The sequence below is a fragment of the Aquarana catesbeiana genome, linkage group LG05, assembly GCF_042186555.1.
Source record: "Aquarana catesbeiana isolate 2022-GZ linkage group LG05, ASM4218655v1, whole genome shotgun sequence".
NCBI classification, from domain to species: Eukaryota; Metazoa; Chordata; class Amphibia; order Anura; family Ranidae; genus Aquarana; species Aquarana catesbeiana.
The window spans coordinates 200,527,787-200,541,350 of record NC_133328.1 but is presented as its reverse complement, the minus strand read 5'-3'; positions in this window follow the sequence as shown (position 1 = coordinate 200,541,350).

Below are 13,564 nucleotides of genomic sequence, written 5' to 3'. Positions count from 1 at the left end.
GCGAAGAACCGATACCCTCTTCCTTTAATTTCAGAACTCCTTGACAGACTGCGAGGTTCTCATGTTTTTACCAAACTGGATCTTAGAGGGGCCTACAATTTAATAAGAATCCGGGAAGGAGACGAATGGATGACCGCCTTTAACCACTTCAGCCCCGGAAGGTTTTACCCCCTTCCTGACCAGAGCACTTTTTACAATTCGGCACTGCGTCGCTTTAACTGCTAATTGCGCGGTCATGCAATGCTGTACCCAAACGAAATTTGCGTCCTTTTCTTCCCACAAATAGAGCTTTCTTTTGATGGTATTTGATCACCTCTGCCGTTTTTTATTTTTTGCGCTATACACGGAAAAAGACCGAAAATTTTGAAAAAAAATGATATTTTCTACTTTTTGTTCTAAAAAAAATCCAATAAACTCAATTTTAGTCATACATTTAGGCCAAAATGTATTCGGCCACATGTCTTTGGTAAAAAAAATGTCAATAAGTGTATATTTATTGGTTTGCGCAAAAGTTATAGCGCCTACAAACTAGGGTACATTTTCTGGAATTTACACAGCCTTTAATTTATGACTGCCTATGTCGTTTCTTGAGGTGCTAAAATGGCAGGGCAGTACAAAACCCCCACAAATGACCCCATTTTGGAAAGTAGACACCCCAAGGAAATTGCTGAGAGGCATGTTGAGCCCATTGAATATTCATTTTTTGTCCCAAGTGATTGAATAATGACAAAAAAAAAAAAAAATTACAAAAAGTTGTCACTAAATGATATATTGCTCACACAGGCCATTGGCATATGTGGAATTGCACCCCAAAATACATTTAGCTGCTTCTCCTGAGTATGGAGATACCACATGTGTGGGACTTTTTGGGAGCCTAGCCGCGTACGGGGCCCCGAAAACCAATCACTGCCTTCAGGATTTCTAAGGGCGTACATTTTTGATTTTACTCCTCACTACCTATCACAGTTTTGAAGGCCATAAAATGCACAGATGGCATAAAACCCCCCCAAATGACCCCATTTTGGAAAGTAGACACCCCAAGCTATTTGCTTTGAGGCATATTGAGTGCATGGAATGTTTTATATTTTGACACAAGTTGCGGGAAAGTGACAAAATTTTTTTTTTTTTTTTTGCACAAAGTTGTCACTAAATGATATATTGCTCACACAGGCCATGGGCATATGTGGAATTGCACCCCAAAATACATTTAGCTACTTCTCCTGAGTACGGGGATACCACATGTGTGGGACTTTTTGGGAGCCTAGCCGCGAAAGACGAGAAAACTTTTTTTTTTTCAATTTTCAAAACTTTGTGACAAAAAGGGAGGTCTGCAAAATACTCACTATACCTCTCATCAAATAGCTTGGGGTATCTACTTTCCAAAATGGGGTCATTTGGGGGGGTTTTTTGCGACCTGGGCATTCCATGGCCTCCGAAACTGTGATAGGCAGTGAAGAGTGAAATCAAAAATTTACGGCCTTAGAAAGCCTGAAGGCGGTGCTTGGTTTTCGGGGTCCCGTACGCGGCTAGGCTCCCAAAAAGTCTCACACATGTGGTATCCCCGTACTCAGGAGAAGCAACATAATGTATTTTGGGGTGTAATTTCACATATTCCCATGGCATGTTTGAGCAATATATCATTTAGTGACAACTTTGCGCAAAAAAAAATAAAAAAAATAAAAAATTGTCTCTTTCCCGCAACTTGTGTCACAATATAAAATATTCCATGGACTCGACATGCCTCTCAGCAAATAGCTTGGGGTGTCTACTTTCCAAAATGGGGTCATTTGGGGGGGGTTTGAACTGTCCTGGCATTTTATGCACAACATTTAGAAGCTTATGTCACACATCACCCACTCTTCTAACCACTTGAAGACAAAGCCCTTTCTGACACTTTTTGATTACATAAAAAAATAATTTTTTTTTGCAAGAAAATTACTTTGAACCCCCAAACATTATATATTTTTTTAAAGCAAATGCCCTACAGATTAAAATGGTGGGTGTTTCATTTTTTTTTTCACACAGTATTTGCGCAGCGATTTTTCAAACGCATTTTTTGGGGAAAAAACACACTTTTTTAAATTTTAATGCACTAAAACACACTATATTGCCCAAATGTTTGATGAAATAAAAAAGATGATCTTAGGCCGAGTACATAGATACCAAACATGACATGCTTTAAAATTGCGCACAAACGTGCAGTGGCGACAAACTAAATACATTTTTAAAAGCCTTTAAAAGCCTTTACAGGTTACCACTTTAGATTTACAGAGGAGATCTACTGCTAAAATTACTGCCCTCGATCTGACGTTCGCGGTGATACCTCACATGCATGGTGCAATTGCTGTTTACATTTGACGCCAGACCGATGCTTGCGTTCGCCTTAGCGCGAGAGCAGGGGGGACAGGGGTGCTTTTTTTTTTTTTTTTTTTTTCTTTCTTATTATATTTTTTTATCTTATTTTAAAACTGTTCCTTTCATTTTTTTTTTTTTAATCATTTTTATTGTTATCCCCTATCATAGCAATAGGTAGTGACAGGTACTCTTTTTTTTTGAAAAAATTGGGGTCTATTAGACCCTAGATTTCTCCTCTGCCCTCAAAGCATCTGACCACACCAAGATCGGTGTGATAAAATGCTTTCCCAATTTCCCAATGGCGCTGTTTACATCCAGCGAAATCTAAGTCATGAAATGCTCATAGCTTCCGGTTTCTTAAGCCATAGAGATGTTTGGAGCCACTCTGGTCTCTGATCAGCTCTATGGTCAGCTGGCTGAATCACCGGCTGCATTCTCAGGTTCCCTGTTGAGACAGGAGAGCCAGAGAAAAACACGGAAGACGTTGGGGGGGGGGGGCATTCCCTCCCACTGCTTGTAAAAGCAGTCTAGAGGCTAATTAGCCACTAGGATTGCTTTTACATGAAAGCCGACCGCTGGCTGAAAAGAATGATACCAAGATGATACCTAAACCTGCAGGCATCATTCTGGTATAACCACTCAAAGTCGTGAATGGCGTACCTGAAGACAAAAAAATGGTTAACAATAAAGCACAGTAAACGGTAAAGTATAAAAAAATTGCATACCTGAAAAGCAAACATGATAAAACATAATAACAATAAAACATTGCAGAATAGAATACATTAAAAAAGAGCAGAACAATAGAGAGAATAGAGAGAGAGAACAATAAAACGACAACTATTTTTTATTTTATATTTTTGTTTTTTTTGTTTTTTTTTTACACTTTTTTTTTGTAACTAACTTTTATAACTGTAACCGGTTCCAGGTTCGGGTCTCTCAAAATGCGATAGCATCTTGGGAGACCCTGTGAAAGTGTGCCTAGTCTGTGCAATGCTGTACCCTACGCTAATACTCAACTAGTGAATGGTAGCGTTCAAAACATTCACCAATGCAAAGACCAGGATTGTCAGGACAGGAGGGACAATAATAGCGGGTGTCACGCCTATATCCGCGCTTGCTGCAGACACGACATCTTTTTTGGGGGGGGTTCGTTGGGTAGGGGTACTCGGGAGGACATAAAGAAAATGCCTCTCATGCAGCCGACTGCATTTGGTTGGGGATGTGAATGGGGGAAGTACGGGCGCTGCAGAAGTGGTGGGTTCCCAATTAGGATTGGCGAATGCAGCAGGAAGGGCACTATGGGCACGACGGGCCTGTGTTTGTCTTTTTGGTGGCAGCGGGACACTACTTGTGCTTGCCACCTCACCAGCTTGAACTGCACTTATGGGACTCGCCGCGTCACCAAGTGTTACTGCAGTGCGGGTTTGACTACGACCGGGGTGTACTAGGCCGCTGGTGCTTGCCAGTTCACCAAAACGCTACCAAAAAAACTGTTAGCGATTGCAGGGATCAGGCCTGACTCTGCGAACGCTGCAGTTATGCGTTTAGTGTTTTGTAAGTGACAGTGATCGATTGATACTGCACTTGGGTGGGCTGGGCCGGGCGGAGGGGCAAAACACAGGTGCTAACAGGTATCTGGGCTGATCCTGCTAACACTGCGTGTTTGGGAACCCTAAACTGCTGGGGACGCTAGTATAGATCTGATCGGATCAGATATTGATCCGTTCAGATACTATACCACTAAGGGAGGTGTATGGTGCATGCGTGGGTGTTAGCGGTACTGGCGCTAACCTGACGCTGCCTGGGGCTGGTGCTTGCCAGTTCACCAAAACGCTACCAAGAAAACTGTTAGCGATCGCAGGGATCAGGCCTGACTCTGCGAACGCTGCAGTTATTTGTTTAGTGTTTAGTGTTTTGTAAGTGACAGTGATCGATCGATACTGCACTTGGGTGGGCTGGGCTGGGCCGGGCGGAGGGGAAAAACGCAGGTGCTAGCGGGTATCTGGGCTGATCCCGCTAACACTGCATTTTTGGGAACCCTAAACTGCTGGGGACGCTAGTATAGATCTGATCGGATCAGATATTGATCCGTTCAGATACTATACCACTAAGGGAGGTGTACGGTGCGTGCGTGGGTGTTAGCGGTACTGGCGCTAACCTGACGCTGCCAGGGGGCTGGTGCTTGCCAGTTCACCAAAACGCTACCAAGAAAACTGTTAGCGATCGCAGGGATCAGGCCTGACTCTGCGAACGCTGCAGTTATTTGTTTAGTGTTTTGTAAGTGACAGTGATCGATCGATACTGCACTTGGGTGGGCTGGGCTGGGCCGGGCGGAGGGGAACTAACCAGCGTCACCCGTAACGGTTATACGGTGATCAGTGGTGAAAGGGTTAACTAGGGGGCAATCAAGTGGTTAAAACATTTATTAGATAGTATATGGGGGTCCCTGACGCTATAAAACGCTGACGGCGAACCTAAATATTTACCTCCCTAACTAGCGTCACCAGCGACACTAATATAGCGATCAGAAAAATGATCGCTTAGTGACACTGGTGACAGGGGGTGATCAAGGGGTTAAAACTTTATTAGGGGGGGTTAGGGGGGTACCCTAGACCTAAAGGGGGCTACCACTCACTGCCCTAACACTGTAACTGTCACAAACTGACACCAATCAGTAATCAGAAAAAAAAAAAAAAATACTGCTTGGTGTCAGTTTGTGACAGGGGGGGGTGGTTGGGGGGGATCGGGGGCGATCGGGGGGGGGTCAGGGGTGTTTTATGTGCCTGGTATGTTCTACTGTGTGTGTTTGTGTTTTGTGCACTTACATGTCTTCTCTCCTCGGCGCTGGAACGGGAACTGAGATGACATCACATCCTCTGCCTGTGTGAAACTACACACAGGCAGGGGAGGATTCCGATTGGCTGGGAGCGATCGCGAGGGGGGCCACGATCGGATGGTCTCCCCCTCGCCTCCCAACGCTCCCAGTGAAATGCCGACCGCTGCTGGCACCGGGGGGGGTCCGATCGGACCCCCCGCCCACGGGAGGCAGATCACGTACAGGTACGTGATTCTGCCTGCCCGTGCCATTCTGCCGACGTATATATGCGGTAGGCGGTCGGCAAGTGGTTAACACCAGGGACGGACATTATGAATATCTTGTGATGCCCTTTGGCTTATACAATGCCCCAGCGGACTTCCAAAATTTGGTTAATGAGATCTTCCGTGACCTTCTGTATGTCTGTGTTATTGTATATCTGGATGATATTCTTATTTTCTCACCAGATTTACTTACCCATCGTCTTTATGTGAAAGCTGTGCTACAGCGTCTACAGGGACAATTGTCTATATGCAAAATTGGAGGAATGTCTATTTGAACAAACACAAGTTCCATTTCTGGGCTACATAATTTCATCACAGAGCCTCCTCATGGACCCAGCCAAACTTCGGGCCATCTCTGAGTGGCCCCAGCCCTCTGGTCTTAAAACCACCCAACGCTTTTTGGGCTTCACCAATTACTATCGCCAATTCATTCGTAACTACTCCACCTTGGTGGCCCCTATTACATCTCTCACTCGCAAGAGTGTCAATGTCTGGCTCTGGTCCCCTGAAGCCATTGATGCTTTCCTCAAACTCAAGGCAGCCTTCCTCTCCGCCCCAATTCTCCTACGTCCGGACATTACAAAACCCTTTTCTTTGGAGGTTGATGCCTCTTCAGTAGGAGTCGGTACCATCCTACTCCAAGCTCAGAAGGGCAAGTCTCAGCCTTGTGGATTCTTTTCTAAGAATTTTTCTGATGCAGAGAAGAACTATACCATTGGGGACCGTGAGCTACTGGCTATTAAACTAGCTCTTCAAGAATTGCGACATCTTCTAGAGGGTTTTCCCCATTGTATTACCATCTATACTGATCATAAAAATCTGCAGTATTTACAATCCGTGAAGCGCTTGAACCCACGTCATGCTCGCTGGGCCCTCTTTTTCGCCCGCTTCAACTTTAACATTACTTTGCGTGCCAAAAACCTTCGAGGCGATGCCTTGTTCAGGTCGTTTGATGTCATTCTGAGAATCACCTAGATCCTGGTCCCATCATCCCTCCGCATCGTATTCTAGCCACTACTCAGCTCCGGTCTACGCAGCCTCCTTCACGTAAAACTTTTGTAGCTCCCGCACTTCGTCCCAAAACTCCTTGCTTGGGCACATGACTCCAAGTTTTCTGGACATCCCAGCATACTTCGCACTTATGACCTTCTTCAGCATCATTACTGGTGGCCTTCTCTTGATAAGGATGTTAAGGAATACGTTCAAGCTTGTACAGTTTGTGTACTATCCAAATCTTCCATGTCCGCCCTGCTGGGTTGCTTTTGCCCTTACCAGTTCCCGATATACCTTGGTGTTGTATTTCCATGGATTTTATCTCAGATCTGCCCCCCTCAACAGGTTCTACAGTCATCTGGGTAGTGGTGGATCTACCACTCTACCACTCTATGTGCAAAGCTCTACCAGCTTTGCACATCTAGAGTGATATTTTTGCCCATTCTTCTTTGAAAAATAGCCCAAGCTTTGTTAGATTGTATTTGACAAGGCTTTCCAGAGATTCTCAATTGGATTTAGGTCTGGACTTTGACTGGGCCATTTTAACACACAAATGTGCTTTGATCTAAACCATTCCATTGCAGCTCTGACTGTATTTTTAGGGTAATTGTCCTGATAATTGGCATGTGCGTATGTATTCACCTCCTTTGTTATGAAGCCCATAAAAAGCTCTGGTGCAACCAATTACCTTCAGAAGTCACATAATTAGTGAAATGAAGTCCACCAGTGTGCAATCTAAGTGTCACGTGATCTGTCATTACATATACACACCTTTTTGAAAAGCCCCAGAGGCTGCAACACCTAAGCAAGAGGCACCACTAACCAAACACTGCCATGAAGACCAAAGAACTCTCCAAACAAGTAAGGGACAATGTTGTTGAGAAGTACAAGTCAGGGTTAGGTTATAAAAAAAATATCCAAATCTTTGATGATCCCTAGGAGCAACATCAAATCTATCATAACCAAATGGAAAGAACATGGCACAACAGCAAACCTGCCAAGAGATGGCCGCACACCAAAACTCAGACTGGGCAAGGAGAGCATTAATCAGAGAGGCAGCACAGAGACCTAAGGTAACCCTGGAGGAGCTGCAGTGTTCCACAGTAGAGACTGGAGTATCTGTACATAGGATGACAATAAGCCGTATGCTCCATAGACTTGGGCTTTATGACAGAGTGGCCAGAAGAAAGCCATTACTTTCAGCAAAAAACAAAATGGCACGTTTTGAGTTTGCGAAAAGGCATGTGGGAGACTCCCAAAATGTATGGATCTGGTCTGATGAGACTAAAATTTTAACTTTTTGCCCATCAAAGAAAATGCTATGTCTGGTGCAAACCCAACACATCACACCACCCAAAGAACACCATCCCCACAGTGAAACATGGTGGTGGCAGCATCATGCTGTGGGGATGTTTTTCAGCAGTCCCGACTGGGAAACTGGTCAGAGTTGAGGGAAAGATGGATGGTGCTAAATACAGGGATATTCTTGAGCAAAACTTGTACCACTCTGTGTGTGATTTGAAGCTAGGACGGAGATTCACCTTCCAGCAGGACAATGACCCCAAACACACTGCTAAAGCAACACTTGAGTGGTTTAAGGGGAAACATGTAATTGTGTTGGAATGGCCTAGTCAAAGCCCAGACCTCTATCCAATAGAAAATCTGTGATCAGACTTAAAGATTGCTGTTCACATGCGCAAACCATCAAACTTGAAGGAGCTGGAGCAGTTTTGCAAGGAGGAATGAGCAAAAATCCCAGTGGTAAGATGTGGCAAACTCATAGAGACTTATTCAAAGCGACTTGAAGCTGTGATAGCTGCAAAAGGTGGCTCTACAAAGTATTGACTTTATGGGGGTGAATAGTTATGCACATTGACTTTTTCTGTTATTTTGTCCTATTTGTTGTTTGCTTCGCAATAAAAAAAAACATCTTCAAAGTTGTGGGCATGTTCTGTAAATTAAATTATGCAAATCCTCAAACAATCCATGTTAATTCCAGGTTGTGAGGCAACAAAACACGAAAAATGCCAAGGGGGGGATACTTTTGCAAGGCACTGTATATGTGAACCACAGTGATTCTAAAAAAACGTATAGTCCATATGCTTCAGTGAATATTTCAAACAGAAACGTGATTGTTCAATCAAAATGTGCAGTTATCCTTCACCGTTTGTAAACATCCATCCATGCTCACCAGACCGCCATGACCTCTTTAACCAAAAAGAAGGTCACTAATGCGTTTGTGCTGCCACAATGCAGCCTAGAAAAGACTATTCAACACTGTACTCTCCTCTCCCCCTCAGCGGGTACATAAGTTGAAGAAAACAAGGAGGATACAATAGTGTGATATCGTTCCATTTATTAAAACATAAAGATATAAAAAAGTGCCTGCTTACATGGTTTAGTGCTTATGTCCCAGCACTGGATGATACAGCGTTTGTGGACGGTGGATGCCGTGATGTGCCCTGCTCACACTGGGATTCGGCTTGCGTTCCACCGCCGCTGGAATGAAAACCAGAAGCTGGGACCCGGAAGTGACGTGACTGGAAGGTGCCTCAATGTACGTTTTATATCTCGACATCAGCATGCTTCCTGTGCAGGGCACATCATGGCATCCACCCGTTTACAGACGCTGTATCATCCAGTGCAATGACATAGGCACTAAACCATGTAAGCAGGCACCCTTTTATATATTATGTTTTAATAAATGAAACAATATCACGCTATTGGATCCTCCTTGTTTTTTTTTTAACTTATGTACCCGCTAAGGGGGAGAGGAGAGTACAATGTTGAATAGTCCGGGCATTCTTCCCAGGGTGCAAGGTGGCATCACAGGCGCATTGTGACCTTCTTTTTGGTTAAAGAGGTCATGGCGGTCTGGTGAGCAGATATTTTATATGACCACGTTGGGTGTTGATGGATGTTTACAAATGGTGAAGGATAACTGCACATTTTGATTGAACAATCAAGTTTCTGTTTGAAATATTCACTGAAGCATATGGACTATACATTTTTTTTTAGAATCACTGTGGTTCACATATATGTTGTAATTTTCATGTACCATTGCAATTGTTCACTTATTGGTCTATATAGCAATTTTTTAAAATTCACAACCACAGTGCCCCCTATTATCACCAAACTTTTTTTGCACAGTAGGTATTCTACAGCACGTTGGAGTAGCTCAATTAGCACAAATAATAAACTCTGGCGCAAGTTTTCAATACTCACAGTTTATGTGGATTGCCATGTCTTGGTTTGCAGTTATGCCATACTCTTTCCATTTTCGGATGGATTGAACAGTGCCCTGTGAGATGTTCAAACTTCCAACTATCCCTGACCCTGCTGGTGAGTAACTTTGCCTTCATGATGGTGTTTGTTCATTAAGGTTATCTAGAACAGATGTATTTATACAGAGATTAAATTATACACAGGTGGGCTCTATTTACTAATTAGATGACTTCTGAAGGCAATTGGCTCCACTAGATTTTAGTTAGGGGTATCAGAGTAAAGGGAGCTGAATACAAATGCACGCCACACTTTTCACATATTTATTTGTAAAAAAATGTGAAAACCATTTATCATTTTCCTTCCACTTCACAATTATGTGCTACTTTATGTTGGTCTATCACAAAAAATCCCAATAAAATACATTTACGTTTTTTGGTTGTAACATGACAAAGTGTGGAAAATTTCAAGGGTTATGAGTACTTTTTTCAAGACACTGTATGTTATCACATGTTCTTTGGATTGTATGTTGCAACTCACTACACAGTTGTTAGGATCTCTGGAGATATAGATTCTGGTTGGCCAGGACACAGGAGACACTGGAACTCTAATTTCATGAAAACTTTATTTTTACAGAAGACTTACGATAGAAGATATATCATACTTTATATGTACAAAAACAAAATGTTAAACAAGTTAAAATGAGCCTTTTTAACCAGTTAAATTATACTGCGGCTGGTTGGCTCCAGTGGGCGACTCACCGTAGCTGTACGTCGGCCGCTTTAAGAGCTTTAGGGGATGCAGCGTAACGATGGAGCCAAAGCTCATGCCCGCTGGCCGTGGTGTCTGCCGGGCACCCACAATCGCTCCTGAGAGAGACAGAACAGAGATCTGTCATTGTAAATAGACAGATTTCTGTCAGCAGCGAGGAGACAGATCTGCTGTTCATACTGATTATGAACAGTGATCGGTCTCCTCCTCCAGGCAATTCCATCCCCCCACAATGAGAAACACTCCCTAGGACACACATTTAACCCCTTGTTCACCTCCTAGTGAGCTCTGATCACTTTATAAATGTTGAAGGTATCAAAAAAGTGTCAAAAGTGTCCGATCTGTCTGCCGCAATGTCACAGTCCCGCTAAAAATTGCTGATCACTGCCATTACTTGTAAAAAATAAAATAATAATAAATGCCATAAATCTATCCCCTGTTTTGTAGACAATATAACTTTTGCGCAAACCAATCAATATAAGATTATTGCGATTTTTGTTTACCAAAAATTTGTAGAAGACTACATATCGGCCTAAACTGAGAAATAGGGATGAGCCGAACACCCCCCGGTTCGGTTCGCACCAGAACCCGCGAACGGACCGAAAGTTCGCACGAACGTTAGAACCCCATTGACGTCTATGGGACTCGAACGTTCGAAATCAAAAGTGCTCATTTTAAAGGCTAATTTGCATGGTATTGTCCTAAAAAGGGTTTGGGGACCCGGGTCCTACCCCAGGGGACATGTATCAATGCAAAAAAAACTTTTAAAAACGGCCGTTTTTTCGGGAGCAGTGATTTTAATGATGCTTAAAGTAAAAAAAAAAAAGTGAAATATTCCTTTAAATATCGTACCTGGGGGGTGTCTATAGTATGCCTGTAAAGTGACGCGTGTTTCCCATGTTTAGAACAGTCCCTGCACCAAATGTCATTTTTAAAGGAAAAAATCTCATTTAAAACTGCTTGCGGGTTTAATGTCATGTCGGGTCATGGCAATATGGATGAAAATCAGTGAGACAAACGGCATGGGTACCCCCCAGTCCATTACCAGTCCCTTTGGGTCTTGTATGGATATTAAGGGGAACCCCGCACCCAAATTAAAATAAGGAAAGGTGTGGGGCCACCAGGCCCTATATACTCTGAACAGCAGTATACAGGCGGTGCAAACAAGACAGGGACTGTAGGTTTGTTGTTAAGTAGAATCTGTTTGTAATTTTGAACATTTTTAACGTGTTTAGCTCCAGCCAAAAAATCTTTTCTAAGCTTTTTGGAAAACATAGGGAAGGGTTATCACCCCTGTGACATTTGTTTTGCTGTCTTTCCTCCTCTTCAGAAGATTTCACCTCACTTTTTTGTCCCAATGAAAAATGTTTTTTGAAAATTTGGGTTTTTTTGTGGAACAAGGATTGGAAAGCATCAGTGGAAAGGAGAACTTGTTTTCCCATATTAACTCTTACAGGAGAGAATTTCCCTTCCTAGGGGTAGATTTCATCTCACTTCCTGTTGTCTCCTTCCGTTTGCAAGTAGGAGTCGTTTGTAAGTTAGATGTTTGAAAGTAGGGTCCTGCCCTATATACTCAGCAGAAATTTGGGCCTTAGGTGTTGCTGTGGCCACAACACTGTAAGCCCTCACAGGGCCCTGCTGTGAAATATTAGATCAAGAATTGTAATTACATGCCCCTGTTGAACAGGAGCTGAAAAATTAGGCCTTAGGCACTGGTGCTGGTGCCACAACACTGCAACCCCTCACAGACACTCTAGTTGGAACGCAGGAACGAGCCCTGCTGCAAATTATTGCTTCAAAAATTGTAATTACACGCCCCTGTTAGACAGGGGCAGAAAAATTGGGCCTTAGGCACTGGTGCTGGTGCCACAACACTGCAACCCCTCACAGACACTCTAGTTGGAACGCAGGAACGAGCCCTGCTGCAAAGTATTGCATCAAAAATTGTAATTACACGCCCCTGTTAGACAGGGGCAGAAAAATTGGGCCTTAGGCACTGGTGCTGGTGCCACAACACTGCAACCCCTCACAGACACTCTAGTTGGAACGCAGGAACGAGCCCTGCTGCAAAGTATTGCATCAAAAATTGTAATTACACGCCCCTGTTAGACAGGGGCAGAAAAATTGGGCCCTAGGCACTGGTGCTGGTGCCACAACACTGCAACCCCTCACAGACACTCTAGTTGGAATGCAGGAACGAGCCCTGCTGCAAAGTATTACATCAAAAATTGTAATTACACGCCCCTGTTAAACAGGGGCTGAAAAATTGTGCCTTAGGCACTGGTGGTGGCGCCCAGAACCAAAAATGTTCTTACAAGCTATCAGCGTGATGATTGAGGAGGAAGAGGATAATTACTCAGGGATAGTCACTCAGCATCAGCATAGGCAGTCTTTGAAGGGATCTGAGATTTCAAAAAAAATTATTCGGTTACATCAGCATCAGGTGCTTGGTAGCTGGTGGTGATCCAAGACTCATTCATTTTTATGAAGGTCAGCCGATCGACCGAGTCGGTGGACAGACGCACCCTGTGATCGGTTACCACGCCTCCAGCAGCACTGAATGTGCGTTCCGAAAGAACGCTGGATGCAGGACAGGCCAGTAGCTCAATTGCATACTGTGCAAGCTCTGGCCAGTGATCCATCCTCAAGACCCAGTAACCCAGAGGATTTTCGGTGGGAAAGGTGTCCAAGTCTGATCTTGCCCCTAGGTATTCCTGCACCATGTAAAACAGATGCTGGCGATGGTTGCTGGAACCGATCATACCTTGGGGCTGCGGACCAAAAAATTGTCTGAACGCATCGGTCAGACGGCCACCTTCTCCACCGCTCCTTCTTTGACTGACCGAAGCCTCAGCAACACGTTGTCCAGAAACAGGAGTTTGTAACCTCCCAGTCTCTGGGAACGCGTTGCACAGACCTTTCTGCAAGGCCTCCTGAAGATGTTTCATCCTCTGCTCCCTCTGCGATGGCAAGATAAGGTCCGCAACCTTACCCTTGTAACGTGGATCAAGGAGGGTTGCCAGCCAGTATTGGTCCTTCTCCTTGATACCACGAATACGAGGATCCTTACGCAGGCTTTGCAGGATCAGGGAGGCCATGCAGCATAGGTCTGGCTTTGGCCAAT